The 26,573-nt window shown below is 39.1% G+C and overlaps 1 long non-coding RNA gene across 2 annotated transcripts in view; it reads right to left on the bottom strand.

The window, feature by feature from the left end:
- The window catches only part of LOC101705213 (uncharacterized), a 203,386-nt gene that overhangs the window by 52,348 nt on the left and 124,465 nt on the right, over positions 1-26,573 (bottom strand). The window lies entirely within an intron of this gene.

The raw sequence follows: 26,573 nt of genomic DNA, 5'->3' as shown, positions 1-26,573 counted from the left end.
TTTGGTATACTTGGCATGCTTTTTACTCTCTTGTTAATACAGGCAACAACCCTGCCAAACCTTCTGCCACTCTGTATAAGTACATGGTCCAGTTCGGCTTTTCTCACTCTTTTCCAAGCTCTCATCATGGCGTCCTCAGAGGCCATTGCATTCCTGTGAATCATTTCTTCAAATTTTCACTAACTATCTTGTCAATGTCCTTCTCTGTCCACTCTCCTGTCCCAAAGCCACATCTACATTTTAGGTGTTTGCTACAGAAGCACAAGTTAACTGTTGCTGTGTAATGAATTATCCCAAAATCTAGTGGCTTAAAATAAGAGACCCTGATTATCTCACAGCTTCTTTGAGTCAGGGAATCAGAACCCCTTCAATGAGGGGCTCAGGCTCAGAGTTTCTGATATGTGTGGAGGCAGGATGTCAGCAGAGATGAAATTACCTCAAAGCTTGGCAAAGACTTGGCTGCTGGCTTTAAGTCCCAGGCCCTAACACATGGACCTCTCTATGAATCTAAGGCAAGTAAAATACACGATGATCACAGAATATCTTTTAGCACAAGAAAATAAGGAAGTATTCAAAGAAAAGTCATTTGTTTATTTGTTTGTTTGTTTAAGATGAAGAACATGTCAACAGGATTCAAGAACTACTCTAAAAAGCTACCAGCAGCCAAAGCTAGCAAAATTTGAGCAACATAATTTTCTTAATCCATTCTGTACTGCTGAACAGAATACCACAGGCTAGGTAATTTATAAAGGAAAGATTTACTTGGCTCATGGCTCTGGAGAAGGAGAGGTATGAGAGCATGGCACCAGCATTTGGCAAGTGTCTCCATGCAGCATCATACCATGGCAGAAGGGCAAATAAGCATGCTTGAGACAGAGGAAATCAGGCTGAACTTATCTTCATAGCCATCTCAGTCTTGTGATAACTAATTTCTGCATTAAGCCATTCATAAACCCCCTCAGGGCTTAATCACCGTTTTTAGGCCCCACTTCTTAATGCTATTACAATGACGATTAAATTTCAACTTCAGTGTTGGAGGGAACATTTGAAGCACAACAATAATAACTCACATTGATACTGAATTATCACCAGATAAAATCAATATCTGCAAGCCCATAATAACAAGTAAATGAATAAGCAAAAGAGAAAGAACTACTCTTACAGAATAAGTCTAATTAATAAACATAAAAAGAATCTGCAAATAGGAAATCACCAGTAGAATGAAACAATAATCATTGCTGCAAACAAGACTCATTGACAGTTGCTAAAATTAGTGGGTTGCTGGGGATTTAGCTCAGTGGTTCTGGTGCCTGCCTCACAAGTGTAAGGTCCCAAGTTCGATCCCCAGTACCAAAAAATTAAAAAGATAAAAATAAATAAAATTAGTGGGTAAATTTTAAAAGAAACAATACAGATGCTCCTCAAGTTATGATGGGCTGACATTCAGACAAACCAATTATAAGTTGAAGATGTTATAAGCTGAAAATTCATTTATCGCACATTATCTACCAAATCTTATAGCTTAGCAATATAGTTGATGGTAGAGTATCAGTTGTTTACTTCATGATCATATGGGTGGCTGGGAGTTGCAACTCAACCACTACCCGACATCAAGAAAGAGGAAAAGACGCATATCAGTAGCCCAGGAAAGATCAAAATTCAAAATCTAAACTATTATTTCTACTGAAGGCACATCACTTTTGAACATTGTAGAGCGGAACAAATCACAAATCAGACCATCATAGGTCAGGGATATCTATATTTGCATCACACTTATATCCTTCCCCAAATATACTCTTATTACTGTGGTTTTAAAACATGACCATATATTCTTTGACACCTCTCCCCTATGGGCTGGACTTGATGGTGTGTTTCTACTTAATGGATTATATAAAGAAAAATGTGACTCTGTTGTACAGAAACCTAGCCAACAGCACCTTAGCCCAGTGATCATGGTTCAAGTCACCTGATATTATGTGGTTGCTAGTGTGATAATGAGAAGGGCATATCACTTCTGTGGTGTTTTTCTCTCAAATCTATAACCTCAGAATATGTTGTGATTTGGATCTTAAATGTCTTCCAAAGGCTGGTGTGTGAAAGGCTTGGCCCCCAGATGATGGGAAATGGGGGTACATTCAAGAGATAGGACCTATTGGAAGGAAGGTAGATAATTGGAGATACCAAAGAGATATTGGGGCCCCAGTACTCCATCTCTCTTTCCTTCCCCTCTCCCCTCTCCCCTTCCTATCCCCCATCTCTTTTCCTGGCTACCATGAGATAGGCATCTTGACTTCTTCATGTGCTCCTGCCATGATGCACTATGCTGCCACAGTTCCAAAGGCAACTTGGCTGCATGACTATGGACTGAATCCTTTGAAACCAAGAGCCCAAATAAATCTTTCCTTCTTTAAATTGATCTTCCTAAGTATTTTGTCATAATGTTGGAAAACTGACTAACATAGCATACTTATGAGAAAACAGTAAATGAACTCAAATTGAGGGCTATTCCACAGAATACTTGACCACAATGCTCTTATGTTTAAAGCTAGGAAAGATAAGGAAAGACAGAGAAACTGTCACAGATAAGAGGAAACTAAGATGACATGATGACCAAATGCATTGTGGTATCCTGAATAGGATCCTGGAGAAAAAGTACATTAATGGAAACACTTAAAAAATTCAAATAAAGTAAATAGTTTGGTTACCAGTATGTTAGATCATGTTAATGTCTTAGTTTTGATAAACATACTATGCAAGATGTTAACATTGGGCAAGATATATGGAAACATACTGTACTTATTAATTCTGTAGGTTTCTAAAATTATTTCAAATAAAAAGTTTAAAAATAAGTAAGTTTGGAAGTGATTTACTGAGGGGTACAGGGATATCTTGTATCGTTAAGGTAAGAAATCAAGTAATTCACTGAGAAAAAGGAAAAAAGGCAGCTGAAGGCCTTATATACTACTTGGCAAGAAGTCTGTTGTGCATTTTAATGAATTAATTACCAAAGTAATGACCATACTGTGCTATAATTGTGCTATGTCTCCATATAACTGTCATTGCTATGTTCCTGGGCATGGAACAGTCAGGTTAGGGATTCAAATCTGCTCTTTAGCAAAAGGACACATTTCCTGATTGGTGATCTGAGCAAGAGTAATGTACACTCCACAGAGTAAGTGTGGATTCCAGCGCCCTCTGACACCAGCAAACACCTTCTCTAGCCACTGAAGCCTAGGAGCTTATGTTCAATCTTGTGATGCCAGTGGTGGCAAGTCATTGATACAGATTATGAGAAAAATAGGTTGGTTATCCAAATTGCATTTTAATAATATCCTATTATATGGGTGTAAAATTCATGTCCTCCATATTCAGTGGGTATCCTACTAACAGGTAAAAAAAAAAAAAATTAGCAGCAGCTTCATTATCTATCTAGTACGATGTCTTTATTTTTCTTAAACACTAATATGTTACACTATCCAGACAGAAAAGAGAACAGTGTAGGATACACACGTACTAACCATAAAAACAACCATATTGTAACACCAAAATATATTTATAAAATTGGTCAAGGAAATTGAATTTAACATATGCTGTTATCATACAAGTATTTTTAATGAAATAGCACTTCATATTTATATAGCACCTTTCTTCTAAGGAGCAAAAATATGGCTCAGATATTATTACTCATTCTCACACCATCCTTGACAGGTGGATAAGTAGCAACATTTATCCAAGTTTAAATCACTGAGAAGCCAAGACATACATAGAGAGAACAAACAAACCACACACAGTAAGCCAGAAACTTGGAATTTTCCAGCCCTAATGCCCACTATGTTCTACCTCATCTTTCCTCTGAAATCTTAAAAACTAGTTTAAATCCTGGCAAAAAATAAAATAGAGGAACAGCAGAGAAATAAAACAAGTTTATACTAACTCACTCAGGAAGCTGATTATAGAAACTAGATTGAAACCTATTGGAAGTTAAAAACAGTGGCCAAACTTTGATAATTTACTTAATCTAGATGTAGCAGCCCATGGCCCAATTAAATTATTCCTCCAAAATATACTCTCCATTAGGCCTTTCTGAATTATACAAGTTGAAGTAAAGGTCATTTCCCCATTAATCATCACATAATATGTAGATGAACAACAGGTAATCAATTAGCCATGCAGGATAAATAATTCGAGTAATAGGAATTCTCCCATCAAACAATTTCAATGAGATCAGAAATTCTGGATGATGCATTCCTGAGAAACTCTTTAAAATTTCTTTCAAGGAAATTTAAAAAATTCTCTTTAAAGGTAAATGCAAATTATAGACATAGTTGGAGCCTACAAGTATGTCTTAAATAAGATCATTATCACAGGGTGAATGTCATAAGAGTACGAGTGACTTTATAAATCATTTAATATAATTAATATCCAGTGAACTCTAAGATATCCCAAGAGGTAATACCTTTGTTTGTTTTTTAGATAATATGTAATGAATGTCTGAAAAACTTTTATCAGATCCATCCATATATTCAATCAATATCAGCCAATCTAGGGGGCAAGTCATATATAAAGTGAAGAATGAAAATGCTAAGGGGTAAACGGAGTCAAAGAGACAAGGAAGGGAAATCACACTATGCTCTCATAGTTTCAATAATGTGAAAAAAGACAAAAATAGCAGGCCAATACTGACAGCATTAACCACCTTCTATGCACTAGCATGGAGGTCAAGTCAGGCACATAACACTCATTACTTCATTCCTCATCACAGACTACTTTGAGATATTCCCATTTTACAGACAGGGAGGTTAAGACACTTGTGAGAGTTCAGACAGGTAGAACCAGTTGTCTAACTCCAAGTTCCTTCACTGAAGCTGCTTAGATTTTCCCTTGGCTTTTTGCTTCTCAATTAGTACTGGGAACTGAGTTCTACCTTCCCTTTCTTCCCCTGCACTGAAGAAAAATCTAAAAGCCATCACTTTTTAACAGTGAAAAGCTAGAATCAAAAATCGATTCAAATCTTATCTACAGATATGTTTCCCAAAGCCAATAGCCAAAAATTCAGATAAAATAATGCATTTCCACTACTTTGATGTTCATGGGCTTAAACTATTTAATTCCTATTTTGATCTTCATCTTTCTCTATTTGACTGATTTTTACCTATTGTGTTGCCCAGTGAAGCTGCAAGTTCTAACAAAGAATCAAAAAAGCAACTCTTTGGACAACCCAATTTACATAAAATATAATGATACTTCTTTAATTAATTAATATAATTAGTTAATTAATTAATGCCCCTAGTAGGTAAAGTTTTTTAACCAGAGAGCTTCTTAGCCCACAAAGGAGAGTCAAAAGTAATAACCCTCTGGCATTCTGTCAACTTCCTGGCAGGTGGAGGCCAGCCTTCAGAGGGTCAAGTCCTCTGTGAGGACACAAAGTAAATTAGACCATCAAGAAGCCTCTGTACAATCTGCATATTTGTCTCCAGTAAGGTAATTAGGACAGATCTATTATTGCAAGTAAGCAAATTAGACTGGTCCTCTCTCACGTGATGTTCTGTTCTTCCCTCCAACACTGAACAGATTTATTTTTAACCTAACTAGTTGCTAAGGCTCAGGACCTTCCTTCCCAGGACCCAAAGCAAGAAAACAGGTAGAGACGAAGCCCCCTCCAAAGACTTGACCCTTGAAATAAGGGTCTTTCTCATCACCCACTTGACATCTATTATCACTGGACTGTTTTGACTTTACTGCCATACATTTCATTAGCTTTAAAGCATTCAACAGTGTTTCTGTCACCTGTGAAAAGCTGAAGGTAAAAATTCATTGAATGACACTAACACTGTGTCTTCAAATCTAATTGACAATTCAGGCTCGGAATAGGCTTTCTTTCCTGTTGGTTGCTTCATGCGCTTGCTCAGGCCTTGCTCCTGGTTCCCAGCTCCACCATATTGGCTCCATGATGGAATTTCTCTTTCTACCTCAACCACTCTTAAGTGGTCCTCTCCTTCCTTTAACCTTGAAGACTATAACTCCCCTCTGCCAGTGTTATCCAGGTCTCAGACTCACATTCAAGCACCAATAAAATTCTTGAAGATATCCAAGAACACATTTGTCCAAGAACACATTTCTCTTTCTCCTAAAACATAAATTAAAGTCATTTTTCCCTTAAATTGGTACATTTTAGGTATACAATACATTTACATTTATCATTGGGTACTTGTACCTATACATGATGTATCTTGGTTCTTCTTTTTTCCCCATTCCCTGTGCTCCCTTCCCTATTTACAAAGACTTTGTTTCCAATCTTTCCTTTTCTCATAATTTTTCCTTTCCCTTCTTCCCTTTCCCCCTCTCCTCCCTCTTCCCCTACCCCTTTGGACCTTTTCTTCCTATTTCAAATTACCAATTATTCATTTAATTTAGAGCTAAATGGATGTATATTGAGGCCATACTCTTAAGTGAAATAAATAGGACACACATCTTTAAATACTGAATAGTTTCTCTGATGTGAGAAATTGAAAGTCAAAGTCATTTTTCTTTCCTTTCTCCAACACCCTTTTCAATTCTTACCTTTCCTGATACTTGTTCACTTGTTCAACTTTCTAACAACTGCTTACTTAACAAACACCTACTATGGCCCAGACACTGAATACAAGACTCAGTCCTTGCCATAGGAAGCCCATGCTCCTGGGAAAGAGAACAGTCATCAGACACTAGGGGAAATGGTAGAAGGGCACGGATAGGGCATCTGAGCCCTCCAACAAACAGCCATCTCACCCGCCTGAAAGCCTGAACTTTTTTCTTACTCTTCGCATTCTATGTGTTTTCAAGATTTAGTTTCATTAATCTGTTTAAATATTTCCTTTTCTATCAATTTCCTCCACAGAGCTATGAGGTAGAACATTTTCCACTCCCAACATAAATCACTGTGTTAATTCCCAGCCAGCGAGTCATTCATGCCAATTCATTAACTTCCCAATACCAAGAAGCACAGAATACTTAAAATCCTTAGAGTCAAACACATTTAGGGTATATCTGAGGGGTTTTTTTTAATCCACACATAATTTAGAAAAAGTGAATTTTCTATAAAGTACGCTTAAAGTATCTTTCTGATCAACCAGCATTCATTTGGTCATTTTCCCTTGATTTCTGATCTTCATAAAAATGGAAGAAATAAAAATCCTAAGTTCATTTTAATTCTCTTAATCCCTCATGTGTTATTCTACATGCAGTCTCAATGACTGACCTTTATTTTACCAATTCTGGCTTTGAATTATACTGGCTAATTCCTTCGCAAATTGACCCTGAAAGTAGTTGAGACAGAAGATACCAGCAGTCCATCAGCAATTGTTTAAGCTGTACTGTCAGTTTTGAAATAAACAGCCTAAGAAGGGGTCAAATACATGGGTTTTAAAACCCTATTTATCATATATTTGAAACTTTAACCACTTTATGAGCTCACACTAAATGTCAGTTGTCATTCTTATTCTCATCACGATTCTTTAACAAAGCAAAATATCACATTACTCTCTCAAAACAAAAAAAAAAAATAACTTCAACATGAATAAAATAAAGCTACAGAAAAAACAGGAGGGAAAGGCAATAAATACAGACTTAGAGAACTCATTTCAAGTCCTGTTCTATCACTTAATTGTTGTGTGATTTGCAGCAACTTTTAAAATTCTTTCCATTTCAGAGATAACAATAATTTCAGCTTCAGGTGAGTCTGTGAGGATGGGTGAGGATGTCTGAGCATCCTCCCTCTGTGGAGTTGGCAGCAGAGTTGCCCTCTCCTAGCCTGTCTTGCTGAAGCCATCTCTCTCATCCTGGGCTGCCTGTACTTGCAGGGGTTTCTGCTGCTCTGGCCACTTCTGCCTCTGTTCCCTGCGGGCCTGTATTCTGACATTTCTGCTCTAGAATCATCTGTTTCCATTTCATCACCTCTCTCAGAGACATTTCACCCACACTGGCCCCTTCATTTCCCAGATACCTGCACTCTCTCATTTAAATTCCGGACCATCAAACTCAAGTGCTTCCATAACACTTCCTTTGAAGGGCATCTCAGACACAATAGGACTAAATAGAATTCAAATTCTCTTCTAGATGAAGTAGTCCTCCCAAGTCATCCAGCTCAACAAGTGGTGCCACCATTCACCCAGCAATGAGCCAGAAACCACAGACTCACCCTGATCCTCACCCGACCCCCATCAATACACCTTCAGGCCTACATCTCCATTCTGCTGCCATGGTTCAAGATACAGTCATGTCTCCTAATCCCCTACTCTCACTCCTGTGCTTCCGCATAGTGCCCTTCCCTGTGCACAGATGCCATCTGTCATGGTTCTTTGGACCAGAAAAGTCCCTGTATGGCCTGGCCCTGGCTATGGGGCTGGCCTCACCTCCCATTATCTTCCTGCCCCATACCATCTCGCCTCTTAATCCTGCCAGCCATCCTTCTGGTCTTAGTTCAAATTCACTTCCTCAGGGTGCTATTCTATGATTCACAAACTACTTTAGACTGTTCTTTTACAGATCTCCATCTCACTTCAGGAGTTTCTTTTATCACATTTATCACATTTGCTATTGTTTGGTAATGTGGCTCTTTTCATCAGTGGCATGCGTGACCCAATAGGACAGGAAAGAATATCTATATGGGCCTTTGTTCTTGAATTCCCAATGTCAAGCCCCATTAAATTTCAGTACACGTCTACTGAAATACTAATAGAATTATTTATTAAATTATTAATTACTTCTTTAGTTAAGATTAAAGTAGGCCAGCCAAGTGTTGAAGAGCTCTGGGTCCCCAGTCTAACTACTAGGATCCATTTCAGGCTCTACCACTTACTAGTTGTATAACACTGGGATGTTGCCACTGTTCTTGACCCCTCACCAAAATTAGGTAGCCTGAATAGGAAATGCAGAAAGATAAAAATTAGCCTCACAGAAACTCACTAAGCAAAGCCCAGTGGATAGCCAAAACTGAGATACCCATTTAAAAAAAAAAAAAGTTCTTAGTAAACATTAATTTATTGGGGGATATTATTTAAAAAGAAGAAGTAAAGTCATATTATATATTGCTAACAAATAACAATCCTGAGGAGGACCAGGGATTTGGCTCAGTGGTGCTGCTGCCTGCAGCACAAAGTCCCGAGTTTGATCCCTGGTACCAAAAAATAATAACAATAATAATCCTGAGGATATCTCATGGGACAACACCCACCAGCATCCACTTCCAGCACAGGCGTTTCTTTCCACTATGACCCAAGCCTCTCTGCAGCAGGCCAGTCCACACAGGCTGGCAGCTGAGGCCGTCCCTCCCAGGAAGACAGAGCCAGTCCCATAGCCCACAGGCAGTGAGTGAGGCAGAGCCGGCCTCTCTCCTGCAAGCAATCAGCACAGCCCCTCAAGCATGAGATTTAATTGCTTGTTCATTATTTTAGCTTGCAGGGGCTACAAGGAGACCTGGCATTTCTGAGAACACCATCCAACAGAACCCTGGGAGCTGTCAGATTAAAAAATAACAACAGAAACAAGAAAGGAGCCTGTCTTTAGCCAAATGGCTCTGATGTCCAGGACTCAATGAAAGGACCCCCATCAAAACGCATGGCAGACCCTCTCTGCTTGTTCTGCCCTTTTCAATTCTGTCTGAACAGGGAGAGGAGTACCACAAAGAGATGAGAATTTGAACTCACAGCTCCTGAGTGCACCAACGTTCCTTTTCTGCCTGATTGTATACTTAAAGTGCCCATAAAGTCAATAACTTCCCATGGCTTCAGAGCAAAGCCAAAAGATTAAAAAAGAGACATTGTCCTTTTGAAGATGTGGAAAGTAATAAGTGAGCAGGCTGAATCCTCTTTGGGTTTAAAAGCTGTACAGTTCCGCTTTCAGGTGTCAAAATTGCCTTAAATCTTTAGCTTTGTTATACCCTGCTGCTACACAGATATAATAGAACCAGGCTGACTCTCTCAAACAATTTGGAGATCATTTTTTCTCTTTAAAAACTTGTTGAAATATATATATTAGCACAGACCTTTTTCTTAACATTTTCTGTTTAAAAAATTGTACCTTTTCAGATATGCCTTATGAGATTAGGGTAGCCAAGAAGTAGCTCCCTTATAAAAAATGTTCACCACCTATATGGCTTTGAGAATGAAGGTTACAGCTAGTTCTCCTCCTCCATTTTATTTCTACCACTGGAGTAGATTTGACCTCATCTCTCTAAAGGCAGAAAACTTCAACAAAGGCAGAAGGACTATTTAGAGTGATGAAAAAGATTCTGAATGAAGGATTATGCCTTTGATGAGGCCTGAAAGAAATGCAGTGCTTAGGAAGTGGATAAAAGTCAATAGCAACAATTCTTTGCATTGGATGAATCCTTGAAGGTGCACTTTCTCCCAATAATTTTAAAAATGAAACATAAAAACAAACAACCAGAGACCTATGACTCCGTGGTTTTGTGGTATCTATACATTCAAAGGATGGAAGCTGATTTCTAAAGGGCTCTGGCACAGCACAGGCCCCAGGCCATCGGGGGTCCCTGCAACCCACAAAGAGGAAACAAGAAACTAGGTACAGGATAGGGAGATTGAAAATGTGCCTGCCTCTCTTCCCACCCAAAAGGGAAGAAAACACCTGGACAGAGACACAGCAGCCTGGGAAATTTTCTGTAGAGGGAAATGATAGGAAGAATGTCACCTAGAAAGAAGGCCTTGAAATAATGCTGCAAACATGCTTTCTCCCTCTCTTTTCCTCTTTCCCCACAAACTCCTGTCCCTCCAACCCATGCCATCTGTCTCATCCATCTCCAGAATCTATTCTCCAGCTGGAGCTGGACAGATGAAATTCCCCAAAGCAAGTGGAAAAACCAAGAGCCTCAGATAGCCACATCCAACTCATACTTATGTGCCAGGAGGCACAACATAGTGGATGTGTGTGTGTGTGTGTGTGTGTGTGTGTGTGTGTGTAACTGTTGGATCAAGAGCTGTTTCTCAAGCATAGAGACTAAGTGTTCTCAACAGTGACATTCCCTCACAGATCAGTTACATGTTTGTGAGTAGTTACTGAGACATCATCCTACAGCTTTATGAATTCTGAATAAGAGGACATGAAGTCTGCACCAGGAACTGTCTAGCTCTGCTCCTTTCTGGCTTGTTACTAGGCTGCAGGTCTTCACTGGATTCTGTTAATATCACTGGGCCATGCTGAGTTTTTGTTCATATGGCCCAACCCGGCTGCTGTCACTGTATGAGCAGAGCATTCACTCTGCCAGTGTCCGCACTGTCTGCATTGGTTCAAAAGTCAGACTCACCAGTGAGAGCAATTGCTTAATGGAAAGAACTTGTTATCAGTTAAGGCCACAAGCCTGTATCTGTGGAACAGCATGACTCAGAAAGTGCAGCACTCAGAGAATTAAGGTCTGTGTCCTTTGCTTCTATGGGAGGTTTCCTTGCTCTCTTGAGGATGAGAGAATGAAATTATAGAGCTATCTAATTTGTCATTTGTACTAGAACCTACTATGTGCAAGAGATAGTGGGAAGTATATGATTTTTTTAAAAAGCTCCTACCTTAAAGAAAATTAATAGCTTAAACATATTTAGAATCATGCATTAGAAAAAAAGAGAATATTTTAAGTTCTTTATTTAACAGAAGGAGAAGTTCTTCAACTATTCTGTAACTTTGCTAAAAAATGACAGGGGTGTTTCTCAAACCAAGATTTCTGGCTCTAATTTCCTACTAAAATAAAGCCTGCTATTTATCTTTTTTATTACTGGAAATTTAATCTATTGTCTTAGTACTGATCTACATCCCTGGCTCTTTTTTTTTTTTTATTTTGATACAGAGTCTCACTAAGTTACTAAATTACCCAGCTTGAGTTTGAACTTGTGATCCTTGCACCTCAGCTTCCCAAAGTGTGGCTCCTTTCCGCTTTGTTTTCTAATAACAAAGAGCCTCCTGCACCACCCAACACCAGAGGCCAGTATGGCTTGAATGCAGGTACTGTATGTCATCAGTCAAAGGACACACCAGTCATGAGGACTATGGTAGCCAGGAAGTGTGTACGCACTCTTGCACATGCACACAATACTCACTACAAGTGTTAGATGCAAGGATTAGCATTCGAGGTACAAGTTTGGAAGCTAGGAATGAAGCAGCTGAGTAACCTATCCAGGGTTAAATGGTACAGATGGTGAATCAAGGCCTCAGACCTCAGTCCATCTTCTGCCTTTACACATCAGCCTTCCTCCACATTTTCTTTAGCCCTGCCTTCTTACACATTAAATGCGTATGTCTCCCCCACTGCTCACATGTTGAAATTCTAAACCTCCCTCTGTGTGCAGTATTTGGAAGTGAGGGTTTTGAGAATGAACTAGGTCATAAAGATGGGGACTTGGTTCAGGAAACAAGCTCTTACCAGACACCAGATCCATTCACACCTTGATCTTGAGGTTCCTAGTCATCAGAGCTGTGAGAAATGAATGTGTGCTGATTAAACCACGCAGTCTATGGTATTCTGTTAGAGCAGCCCACATTGATCACATATTCCCTTTGCTACATCTCCATATATTCCTAACACCCTAGTGTATGTCAATAATAGAATCATAGGATCTGGGGGATAGAGATGTTCTTAGCTACCATCTAATCCAGATCTCTCATTTCATAGGTGAAGTAAAATAGACCATTGACTTGCCTATGGTAGCATCACAGGAACCACAGGAGCTCAAGTGGGCACTAATAGAACAAGAGAGAAAGATGGTGAGATCCCTGGCTTGTGAACATGAGTTCATCCCTGATTTGGTACAAAGAAGGTGTCATCTTTGTTTCCATAAACCTCAGCAGCCAGTGGGTGTTAACAGTGTCATCAATAAAAATAAGCAAGAACAAAAACAAACAAGGTAAATAAACAAACAAGTGGATTTAAAGGAGATACATCCACAATGGTCGAATTGTAGAACCTCTCACTCTTCTTCATTTATGTTCCTGGAGTCTCACAGGCCATCTTATCACCACCCTCCCACCTATGCACAGTAACCCAAACATCTCTTGACAGTGTTCCTCAGTCAGGACCCTCTCTTATACTGTTGCTGCCCCTGGAGGAGCTTCTGTCATCTGACTCTGCTTGTGTCCACACTGTCTCTGGGCTTGAAGAAGCCACAGCCACCCTGTGATCCATTCTTAAGAAACACCTCTCCTCTGCCCTGCAAGCACCACTTGTCCACCAGGGCACCAACGTTATTTGCATCCTTATTGTAAATTGTCTCAAACAAAAACAGCCCCTTAAATTCCAGACTAGAGAATAACTCTACTGGACTCTAATAAGAGTCAATTTCAGAGGCAGACATGATCTCCATTCCTCTTTATCCCACATCTTCCCAGCCAAGCCAATTCTCCTGCAGGAAGTCAGCTTCTAGTGGCGCTCCACCAGGGCAGGGGCAGGCTTGACAGAGCTGCAGCCCAAGTCAGGCTCAGGCTGGAGTCCCCATGACATCCAGATCCCTCACTATATCCAGAGCCCTTGGTCAAAGGTAAACTTGTCCGAAACTTTATACATTACACAGGAGGAAGGGTGTCACTGGACAAAACTTTTCCTTGACATTTTCTCTCCTGGAAGTCATGGGTGAGAGAGCATGTCGCAAGAGCAAGCAAAACTCAAACTGGTTTTCTTTAAGGGAAAAAACTCATTTAATTGCACAATAAGAAGCATATTGTGAGCAGAAAATGACCCCCTGTTTGTTGCACGTATCAATTTATCTATGACTCTATGAGGAAAAGGTCAATGCACCAAAAACCTAGGCTGAGTATAATTATTGAAATTAAGCATAAAATTGAACTCTGGATTTTCTAAAAGCCAAAGTAGAACATGAAATAGATGAATTATGTAATTTTCACTACTATTTGTCTAACAGAGTAACAATGTATCTCATCTAATATTGAAAAGCCCATCATCATACAAGGAAATAAATGAACATAGATCTCCAAATAAAGAGGATTACTAAGAGAACATGGTTTTTCAGGGCTGTCTTTCTGTGGTCCCTACTGCATGCCCCACCATTTTTACATCATAGGTAGAAACCAACTCGATCTGACTTCTTCTCTGCATGCATAAGATGAAATAGCACTGCTCTATTTATTGATCATTTTAAGGTGGTACTTCGACAAAGACTCACTTCTCTGAGCACCACTAATCCTGTCTCTGATGGGCGCCAGGTTTCTGGGTTGACAGGTGGCACAAAGCATCACATCCATCAGAGAATGAGTTACAGATGATCCTTGATGTTCATTTTACTTCTCACTTTCAGCCTAGGGTAGCTCTCCTGTATCTTTAGGACATGGAAAGGAATCTTTTAACCCCTATCATTCTCTACTTGCTCTCTAATCCCCACAACAAGAGCTGCTGGGAGCCCAGGTCAGGTCTGAAAAAAACTGAGCACTTCTTGAGTCCAGGTCACTGTAGGGACATCACAACCCACATAGGAAAGACCTCGGATATCTAGGGCCAGCCTCCAGAACAACCAGGTGTCCAAAGCAGACTTTCATCACATGCTATGCAACCTGGGCCACAGAGGAAACAGGATGGTTCCCCAGCTTTGAGGAGAGAAAGGGACTTAGAAGAACACCTAGAAATCAAGATATGCAGAAGATCCAAAAGTCCAGGGTCCAAGAGAACAAGCCTGGAGCCAGGAAGCCTTGATTCCAAACCCCAAATCCATCACTAACTAGTTAGGTGGCTTTGAGCACATAGGCTAACTTCTCTATGCCTCAATTTCTTTAAAAGAAAAACAGAAAGAGCATGTCTTAGTGTTGTCGTCAAAGTCAACTGAAATATTGGATGTGAAGAAAGTACAGGAGGGCCAGGCATGAGGTCAGCTCTTGGCAAATTTTAGCTATTTCATTATTTTGTAGCCATCATCCCTGTTGCTTTAAGTAGCAGGAGACTTCACAGAGAGATCAATGGGTGTTAGAAATAGAGACTACTCAGAACTTTACATGGGTTCTAGAGTCAGAGAGGCCTGTCTTTCAGACATATGGATCAGTGGAACAGAATAGAGGATACAGCAACAACCCCTGGCCCCCTCAGCTATTTTATCTTTCACAAAGGAGCCAAAAATACATGCTGGAGGAAAGATAGCCTCTTTAACAAATGGTGCTGGGAAAACTGGCTGTACACACACAGAAGATTGAATCTAGACCCAAATCTGTCACCATGTACTAAACTAAAATCAAAATGGATCAAAGATCTAAATGTTAAAACAGAAACAATCTGCTGGAAGATAAAATAGGTAAAACTCTTAAAGACTTAGGCGTAGGCAAAAACATTGTGAACAGAATCCCAATTGCAAAAGAAATAACATAAAGAATCAACAAGTGGGATCATAGCAAATTAAAAAGCTTCTGCACAGAAAAGGAAACAACCAAGTGAGGAAACAATCTACAGGATGGGAAAAGATGTTGCCAGATATCCTTTGGACAGAGGACCAATATCTAGAAAGTATAAAGAACTCAATATTAGACCACCTAAAATAAAATACCCAATCAAAAAATGGGCAACTGATATTTATTCCTTTCCCCTAACCCTCTCACTTCCCCTTCCCCTTTAGGGGAAAGGAAAGAAGGGAAAAGAATAAATATTAGAAAAGGAAAAAACAGAAATAAAGTTTTTGTAAATAAGGAGGGGTAGGGGGGTTGAAGGGAGGGCAGGGGAACGGGGAAAACATAAGAATGAAGATATATCATGTAAAGGTACCAATTCTCAATGATGAATGTCATCATATTGTATACCTAAAGTGTACCAATATACTTAATGAATAAAAAACATGGGCAATTGAAATGAATGGACACTTCTCAGAGATGAAGTATAAAATAGGAGATAGTTCTTTTGCAAAAGGGAAGGAGACCAACAGATGGAAGAAGGGGAGAAGAAGGCAATGAAAAAAGAATTAAGATGTGTTATGTCCATGTACCAACTCTCCACAAGGAATGTAATCATTATGTGCTGCAAACATATTAATAAAATATGAAAATTGAAAGAACAAAAAGAGATCTGTTTTTTAATCTATTTGCCTAAGGGAACTTACACTAGAAAATATCTGTGAAGATCAGTTTCTTTATCCATAAAGTGGGAATAGTAATACCCTACTATCCATGTTTATTATATTTTCTCCAAAAATCTCATACAATTGTACAGTAAGCACACTTTATCTACAAGTAGAAAACAACTTCCTGTCTACTGAACACATAAATCTATTTATACACCTAACAAAGAAAGAAAAATGTACCAAAAATGCACACAACATATAAATCACCCTAATTATAGTCCTTGGCTTGAAATGGACCTGCAGTGAAAAAGAGTTGGTATGACCTCAAAGAATAAGCAGAGCTGGGTGGCAAACTGAGCAGAGATGATATTTCAGGATGAGGGGACAAATTTGGACCAGAAGGAAGATTAAACATATTAACTATGAGAGGAATTCACTGGACGCAGTGAAAGGTAGGACTGAATAAAGAAACAATAGATCCAAACATCAGGATGGCAGCTGGGGTTCAAGAGACAGTAACCATTGTGAGCTCCCCAGCAGGGTAAATTGATGAAGTGGAAGTGGTAGAGACCGAGCTCACCATGACATCCAGAGTGGATGGAGCAAAGAGAAACATGAGGGGCGATACCTGGGGATAGATTAGTAAAATTCTGAATGCTTGCAGCACATACCACTCAACTCTTCACTTCCAACCTAATTGGATTTCACATGGGGCTCCACTTGCCCCATTCTGCCTGTCACTATTCTGCACAGTATAGATTTCTTTTCCAAGACCCAAGGGATTTGTAGATATGGATTCTATAAAGATTCTAGTCACTCACCTTCTACTGATTTTTAGCTTAAAACACAGTAGAAAATTATTGACATTATTTCCTTGAAAACCCTTCCCTGCCTGTACATGTCATGTTGGCAATTGGAAATGGGCCTTTGGCAGCTCGCCTAAGAATGTCAAATAGTCTCCATTAGGTTTGAAAGCTCTGAGTTTCAGTAATGGGTTGATACTCTACCTGATATGATTGTACAAAATTACATAATTGATTTCTGGGACACTGTGCCACACAAATTTTATAGGTTTCTTTTATTTTGTGCCTCAAAAGGCAAGTGTGCTTTCGCTCATTTCCCTCAGTAAGAGGATTTTAAGTCTTGCTCCTGGCTGGTCTAGATTGAACTCAGATATTTTATAAGGTTCTTCACCTTTTTTTTCTCAGTTATTTTATACTTCAAAGCTTGTGATTTTCCATCAGCTCCTTGGAGTTGGTAATTAAAAAGGGGGCCTGAGAATGTTGAATCTCGCTAACTTTACAGTGCACAAAGTACACCACCATTCCCAGCATAAAACAAGAAATGAAACAACATTGTTTCCATGATTTTGTAGCATTTCTTTTTTTCAGGTTTATGATGCCTGCAGATGTATTTGTTATGTAGCTTTAGAGTACTGTAATTTGGTTAACACAGGATTCTCTTTAAAGAACCAGTTACCACTGAACTCGAGAGTCTATAGTCCAGGGACAAGGAAAAAGTAAGAAAGCAGTGGTTTCTGTGTGATCTATTCTGTTTCTGTCAATGAACACAGAACTAATAAGGCTCCCATTCAGGCATGACTGGATTTTTCTGGGACAAAGCAGAGAGGAAAAGTTAAACCAGCCACATTCTCTGACATCGGGTAATTGTCCCTAATATTTAAACAATGGCCATGACAAATCCAAAGCTGAAGGGGAAGAAAGAATCCATTAGATTGAATAGGTGCTGGGGGGAACTGTGAGCACATTTTGAAACCAATGTGTCACATAAAGAGAGAGAGAGGAACATTATGAAATGCAAAAACATATAATAAGAATAATAAAATTCTTTTAAAATACTGAAAGGCAAAAGGAACTGAATTCGAAAAGAAACCTTCTGAATGAAATTTATTTCATGTGTTTGGCTCACAAGCTGAATGCTAAACTAAGTTACAATTAACCTATATTAAAGTATCCTGATTTTGAGACATGATTTGCAGACTGAAGTCCTAAGAAATTCTCTTCCTTTTCTTTTATATATACATAGAGAGAGAGCACAAAATAAAAGATAGATAAATAGAAGTAGGGAGATCTTTTTCAAGTGGATGAGAAGAAAGAGATGGGAAGAGGGGAGGAAAAGGGGGTAGAAAAAAGAATTGAGGGGCCAGGGATTTAGCTCAGTGGTTCAGCTGCCTGCCTCAAAAGTTCAAGGACACGAGTTCGATCCCCTGTACAAAAAAAAAGAAAAAAGAATTGAAGAAAAAAATGAAAAGAAAGATTTTACAAATAGGAAGGGGAGCAACAGTTGAAAGGAGTATGGAGGGGGAGGAGGGGGAGGTTACAAAAAAACACACACACACAAAAGAAGTAGGAGGAATTATCTACATGTACTAACTCCCCACAAGAAAAGTAATCATTATGTACTGCAAACATGTACAGGTAAAAAAATAGAAAAATTAAAAAGAAGCTTTTATAGGGATCTGAGAGACAACACCAGGAGTGCCCAGGTTAGCTCATGCAGGAATCCTACATTAACCATTTATTTTCAAAGATTTGTGAATGTCTTGTAGTTCCTGACATTGAATCCCCTGCCGGGTAAGAAATTCCCCAGGTTCCTTCCATTCTGTGCCTTCTGCCTCACTAGAGACTAATATTGAACAGGCTCTTTCCTCAAAGGTTCTTCAAGTCCTTGGTCATCTTGTGCAAGTAATAACCAGTAGTTCTTAGCCCTCGCTCTTCAGCAGCTCAGCATGTGTAGCTTTTACTGCAGATGGAAGGAGATTCAGATTCAGCACATCTAGGGTGTTACCATCCCCATGAGACCTTCCAAAAACTCTCACCTGCTGTATAAGCAGGTTTGAAAATCACCGCTTTATGAATCTCTTTCCTCTAAGACCACCAAGGAAGTAATTTTTAAAATGATAATCGCTATATTTATTGAACACATATAAGCAATTTCTGAGCACTACCTCTTCTAATCTTCACATCAATCATGGGAACTAAATACTGATATTATTTCCATTTTATAAACTTACCCATATCACATAGGATTAAGTGGGAAGACAAGAACTAGAACTCAAGACTGCCACATCCCAAAGACTAAAGAAAAATCCAAATTCCTCACCTTAAGCAGAATTTTGTTATTGCTTAAAAAAAATAATGCCCAGTAGAATTGTCACACTGTGAAATTTGCCTGATTATCTCAGTGGAGCCTGGCTTGATCTTACTAATCTTGCAGTTTTGAATGAGCACACCTGAAAAACCCAAGTTCCCAGCTTCACTTGAGGAGTGGCTGGGCCTCCATAATTGGGCTGTGGCCAGTAGAGTGTGAGTCCTTCCCAGGCCTGCCCAGAAAATAACTCACTGTCTGTCCACACCAGCTCTGTTCTTTCCACATCCATGCAGACCCGGGTCTAAGATGGTGGCAAAATGTGTTAGAAGGAGTTTGGATTTCTGAGTAATCTCTTAGAGACAAACTTCCCAGGAAAGCCATCTGACCTGCACCAACCTGTTACAGGCGAGGGGAACAACTTTTGGTTTGGAAATCAAATAAGATTTAATGTCTGAGCAACTAGTGTTCCTTGTTCTGACAAATGTACTCTCCTATCATAATAAAATAGAAATATTCATGACAGTTCAGTTGTTCAAATTCAACATAAATGTTCCAAATTTCAAAATCACCAAGAAGTTTTACTCAGCAACCACTGTGCCAAGACTTAGTTAACACATCGAGACAAACAATCCTACAACAATTCACCTACATATAGCATGACCACCACCATCTCCAATAAACACTTGCTTCTGCAGTACTTCTAAAACATTCAATTTATTTATGTCATCCTGTTGTATCTAACTATTTGAGGCTTATTTAGAAATCATTTCAGAAAGCCCTTCTTTTAAATACCTTCTGAGACCACAGCATGTGTGAGCAGGTGAAACAGGCCAATTGTTCTGATTGCTCATAGGATACAGAGGTTGAAGATGTGGTTCCAGTAAATCAATTACCGCCCATATGGGGCTGTTTTAATCAGTGCTTCAAGATGCACCTGGAAACAATTAACTCTCATAGGTAACACTAGCAAGAATATAGATAGTCTTCCACTACTGTTGCAAATAGCATCTTCATTTTATACCTTGAGGTTCTCTGGGGTCTCACAATAGCAAGACCCAGTAGCACATTACAAAAGGGAGTGATGATTGTTTCATGCTGCCTATCATTGTGTGAACCTGATTACCACAGTACCCTGGTCAGCAGGACTTAAATTTATACTGGAGATGACTTCTGATATTACACACACACAGTCTAAATTTGTCATAGAGATGTCTACCTAAAAGATTCTTAAGGAAAGTTTGGCAAAATGCAAGGCTGGGGTGTGACAACTCTGTGACAGACCTCTCAAATGAAAGAGATAACAATGGAGATTCTACGTCACTTATGGCACAAAAATTAGTAATGGGCTGAGAGAGCTGAAGACTCAGTCCAAGGTTTAATATTCTCACATTTTAAGTTATTAAGTGAATACTGAGATTTATGTCTTTTGTTTTACAATACAGTGCACTTCCAATAAGAGTATTTGAAAATAATGACATTTCAACCTGGAAACATGCAGTGAGATGCTGGAAAAAAGAAGGGAACAAAAATTTGTATATAATGTGCTGCTCCCACAATACTTCATCTCAGAAACTTTTTATAATGGAGACTAGGTTTGCTATATAAGCCAGCTTCTCTTATCTAAAAGATGCTCTTTTGGTCAAAATTAGTATCTCTCAAAGAAGGATCCAAAGATACCCTAAATAACAGCTACCTGTAATGTTAATTAAAATCATATTTTCACTCTCATGTTCAATCTAATGAATCAGAAGGTCGGGCACCTGAGCTTCAGGACATGAACACTCACCAGGCAACTCTGAAAACTACTTTCAAGTACACAGCACTCATGAGAGACTGAGTGGGAGAAGTAGAATGCATCAAAGAGATAAAGAATTTTTCTGCAGGAGAACACAGAGAAATTAAACCCCAACAGAACAGTTGTTCTTTTCCAAATTAGGCTTTTAAAGATTAGAATAAGTAACAAGAAATAAGATATGTATTTCTAAATAAGATAGATCAGATGAAAGGGTCATATGATGAAACTGCTTCCAACAGAGACAAATTTGAGGTCTAGATTTTTATTTCACAAATAGGAATAAAAATCATAAAGTCTGTACGGATAATAATGAAGTAGATAGACAGATTGATATAACAGTCCCACTGTGATTAGCAAACAGCTTAAGAGAACACCCTTTATTCTTTATTTTATATTTCTCCCACTGTTAGCTTCCTTCTGTTTTTAACAACAAAGACTCAATAGCCGTCAAAGAGGAAAGGTTCTGAAATAGCTATTAGAGAGACAGTTTTTCTCCCTAAAACAGCCAGCACAATTCATCCTTCAAATATCAGAACTGCTCAGTGGGAGGTTAAATTCTGAAAGCTGTTTGGTCAGGACTTCACATTACACCTTTCCACTCACAGTTTGGCTTCTCCATCCACTGTGTTCATGTTGTTGCGTCTCCAGCCCCTCCATCATTGTTGGAAGCCTGGTACCCAGTGCCACTGGAAATCACTGTAACCTGAACAATCAAAACCATTTTTCCAAAGGAAAAAGATGAGATGCCCACACTGTTTAGACCACAAAGAAGTTCTAGTACATTTGAACAAGATGTAGTATGAGCAATAGAGACCCACAAATGAAAATTCTTTAAGAAACTCACTTACCTATATGAGAAAGAGATTTCACTTGCTCAGTACAATCATGATGACAACTCTTACCATGCCAAATTGTCTTCATGGAATTCTCAGGTGCATTTTGACAGAAACATAAAAAAAATGCGTACAGCAAAGAGAATACAATACCCCTATAAAGAAAGAGACTATACCATCCGACTGTGACCACAAGAAGGTTCTTTTTGGCTCTTAATGAAATCCCCTAGTGCTTCAACACACCTTAAGTCATGTGGGTATGCATAAATACATCAATAAATACATTTATTTGGAAAGGATAGAAAATTAAGATGTCAGGACAAGTAAGAAGTGCTTTGCTAAAACTGTTAGAAGAAAGGCCATGCTGTCACTTATCTTCATACTATCACCAAGTGATTTCCTAAGTATCTTTCAAACCCTTCCACCTTTCTCCATCCCTGGTCATCTCAGTCTCAACCACCATGGTGGGCACTTTCCCACACAACCACAAGAAACATTCAAGGATCTGTCGACTTGGGCCTGCCTCTGATCTTCTTTTCCTCTTTCAACCATGGGCCTCTTAAAATGCAAATCTGATCTCCTCTCCTGCACATACACACCCCACACACAAGCCAGATTAAACCATTTCAGTTATTCTAATTACACTTAGAATTAAAATAAAAACTCTCACTATGGCCACCAAAATCCACATATTCTCTGGCTCCCATCTACCCTACATTATCTTTTTTTCCCCTTAAACTCTTTTATTGGTACATTTTAGGTATACAATACATTCACATTTATCATTCAGAACTTGTACCCATACATGATGTATCTTGGTTCTTATTTTTTCCCCATTCCCTGTGTGCCCTTCAGCCCCTCCACCCTTCCCTATTTACATAGGCTTTGTTTCCTTTTTTGTTTCTTTTCTCATAATTTTTCCTTTCCCTTCTTTCCTTTCCCCTTCCGCTCTCACCACCCCTACCCTTTTAAACCTTTTCCTATTTCAAAGTATCAATTATTTGTTATTAATCCTTTTAATCCTTATTTACACTTTCAGTTTCTCACACTAGAGAAACTATTCAGTATTTACACATGTGTGTCCTATTTATTTCACTTGAGTATGGCCTCAATATGCATCCATTTCACTATAAATGACTCTAGTTTCTCATTCTTTATGGCTGAGTAGTACTCCATTTTATTAAAAAACCACATCTTCTTTATCCAGTTTCCAGTTGATTACCCTACATTAACGTTTAGAAGGCTTCAGCCAAGCCAGGATACTCTCAGATTCCCAGGCCACAGAGCCTTGGTATTTGCCACATCCTCTGCATCATTCTCCCCTTCCTACTTCCTTTTCCTTCTTTTCTTTTTGTAATTACAAATCTTTCAGATCTCAACTCAAGCATTTCTTCAAAGAGTTTTCCTCACCATCCATGTCTAGATGACTTTCTCTATTATGTATTATTAAATCACCATGAACCTCTCCTTACAGGACTAAGACAACTCATTGTTTTCTGTTTACTTATGTGATTCTTTGATTAAAATTTCTCTGTTTTTTACTATATTGAATATTCTATAAGGGTAGAGATTATGTCCTTAACTTTTACTCACAAATGTATCCCATCACCTCGCATCACCTAGCTTGACATTCTGTTGGTTCTCAATAAATATTTGTGTACCCCATGGATCAGTTAAGACCCAGTGACTAAAGGATATCTTATGTATCTGTTGGTTCCATAGTCCCAGCCTCAGGGTTTTTTGTTATTGTTTTCTTTGTCATCCATGGAAGCTTCCTTCCCACTTATCAAAGGATGTACATTTAACCAAGTTAGTAAGGACATGAAAGAAGTCAGATCAGATATTGGTTGGAACCAAAAGCCCAAAGGAAGGAATTCCCAATATGATATCTACAAATTTTCTAGGTCCCTGTTAACTTTTTCCAACATTGAGGCTAAAACAACTGGTTCCAAAATGACCACATGGGGATATGATTTCATAAAGTCCAGGAAATAAAATGTAGAAATGCAAGTCAGGAGGCAGGATAATATTGGTGGAAACAACTGGTATTTTTGTGGGCCTAGACTAAGAAAATTCACGACTGAGATCATCTGATCATTTGAATGTCAGCTGGGTGCCCCTCATAGGATGTGTAGTCTTAGGCACAGGAAGAAAGGTCCCAAAGATGTTTTTCTCTCTTAATTAATAAAATGATCTTTCTTAGTCTCATGATCCCTACACAGTAGTTACCAGAATGCATGGATCAGCTAAACAGTAGCTCAGCTGATTTCTTTAACTTCTAAAAATCTACCAAATACCAAATATTTATCTTACTAGATCTGTGCATGCAAAATAAAGAGAGAAAGAGACTCGAGTTTACTCTGTCCAAAAATATTGTTGCCACCATTTTCACAGTTGTGTACATAAAGAGTCTAAGGCTTGGCCACATAGCTGCTTAGTGGCCCAAATGGAATCCCCCAACTCAATCTCCCATGACCCTGTGACCCACCCCTCTCTTTCAAAAAGAGAAAAGCATTCTAACCCCCTTTTGCAAAGTAGCACATTAAGTACTTTAAGTCTTAGCTAAAGCAAATTTAAATACATAAAAGTGATCAAGCTTTCAGTTTTTTCCATTTGAGATATTTTTCATAAATTCTTTTTAAAAGGAAGTTTTAAGCAGGCTCTATATAATTTTATTCCTTACTGAGACAAAGGACAGGATGTCTTCAGAGTTCCAGGCACGTTCCTTCTATTTCCCTCACACAGAGGTCTGCTCTTAATTTTTTTTTCAGTTTCATTCAAAAAGCAATTCCACTACCAACCTGAGGTTAGCTACATTAATCTAATGTCAACTCCATTATTGTTAATTATTTTATGGTGGCTATATTTTAACAGAAGGGGTACAAAGATCCCTCGTGTCATTTGATAGCCCACCAAGAATTATATTGAAATAACTACACTGATTTTCAGATCTCAGCAAGCAAGTAGGACATAATTAAACTTTTATCTCTGCAAATTTTGCTGTCTTTTTTTTTTTTCTTAACCTGGTTACCTATTGTTGGAAAGACTAATCTTATTTTGCTTCTCAGGTGGGCCTAAAATTTCATTCAATGTTTAAGAAATAAATTAAAATGAAAGACATGTAATATCTGGACACCTCAAATAAGAATTTCCATTGGCATATTTTCTCTGGGTTCATCTTTTTTCCCTATTTCTTATTTGACTTTAATAAAGCTATACTCTATTGAAGTTAAATAAAAGTGCTCCTCTGAGCACTTGGAGTTAAATTAAAATAGCTATAAATCTGAAGAAGGAGCCATTTAAGCATTCTGCTTGACCTAACTTAGAAGGGATAACCTGTAGCTACAGAGAAAGCTGGCTCTGCTGGGACCGGTGTGTAAAACCTGCTCCCCGGTCCCCTCTCTCCCCTCCCGCCCCTCCCAGGGCAGAGCTGTCATTCACCTTGCTCCCTCTTCACCCCTTGCTACAGGCCTTAAATTTGATGAAAGGGAAACTTTCTCCTGACTCCTGGAAATATATTCAGCCATCGTTAAAAAAAATACAAGTGAACACACAGTATGATGAGTAGGAAGAAAAAAATATCCACCCAGGCCAAAGATAATTTTTAATTCACATTCCCATTAATTACCTATTTATGCTGAGCAAGTCTTTTTGTACTCCGTGCCTCAGTTTCTTTATCTGAAAATCTAAGACCAGTACAAGGATGGAGTAAGGCAATCACCTTTGGTGAAAATTTATATGGGTGTCAAAACATCAAAATTGATGCAAAAATATGGTGTACAAAATATCAAATTTTTAAATAGGGTGAGTCTCAGGATGGTGATTTTCCTTTGGTCTCAACATGGGTCTATTCAGATCTGATTTAGATCCATTCCATTCTAGCATCCTGTGACTCAGATTCTAGTCTCAGCTGGCCACCCTGGACGTGGCAGCCCTCCCTGCCTCCCTGAAACCTTCACAGTGAGTCCCAACCTGCCACAGCACCATTGGAATCTTTTCATGGTGACCCATGGAAGTGACTGGTGGGTGCTTTTCTTTTAACTTTCCTGTTTTCCTGAGACAGGGACTTCATTGTCCTCCATATCAGGGATTCTGTACTTGATCAAGATTGAAATTGCTATCTCATTTCCCTAAGAGCTTTGGGAGGGCACAGATTTTTTCCAAGCTGTCCCATGCTACCTCATGCCCTGGTATGCATTAAAACACCAGGTTAGGGACAACTGTGCAGTGACTCAAAGCAGATAAGTCCACCTCATAGAGACCCTCCATGCCCCAAGGTGGCACCAGGAAGCCACAAGGCCCTTAGAAGCTGGCAGAAGAAGCAGTGAAATGATCTCCCTGCTCCTCTAGGTACAACGGGTGCTCAGACTTAGACACCTCACGATGTACACCGTTTCTCCCTCAGGTACTCCCCCTAAAACCATCTACAGAACACACTGCGAAGCAGGAGTCCAGCCTCACACACAGAGTGTGTGCAAGGTAGTGAGGTGAGGCTAAGAAATGGAACTTCGGGCAGCGAGGCTGAGGTCCAGTTGTTCCCCATTTCGCATCCAGGCCATTGTGCCTTGGCTGTTCTCCTATAGAGAGGCAATGTCCATAAATCGGAGGATGTGACCTTTGTTCAGAAACTATGGTTATGTAGAGAATCTGATCTGCTCTCTGTTGCTCCAGCATAGTTCATGCCTTGTGATTTATAAGGACCTCAATGTTCTTCTTTCATATTTAAAAACCCTTATGCAAATCATGCCAGCAGCACAGCAAAGCAAAGTTTTTGCATTAATGCTCCGTATTATTCACACACAAAAAAAT

Source organism: Heterocephalus glaber, unplaced genomic scaffold (assembly GCF_053883595.1).
Source record: "Heterocephalus glaber isolate CG9 unplaced genomic scaffold, H.glaber_assembly_v1.0 deba00001593, whole genome shotgun sequence".
Classification (NCBI taxonomy): Eukaryota; Metazoa; Chordata; class Mammalia; order Rodentia; family Bathyergidae; genus Heterocephalus; species Heterocephalus glaber.
Note: the sequence above shows the minus strand (reverse complement) of the source record. Positions and strands in the feature narration are given on the sequence as shown.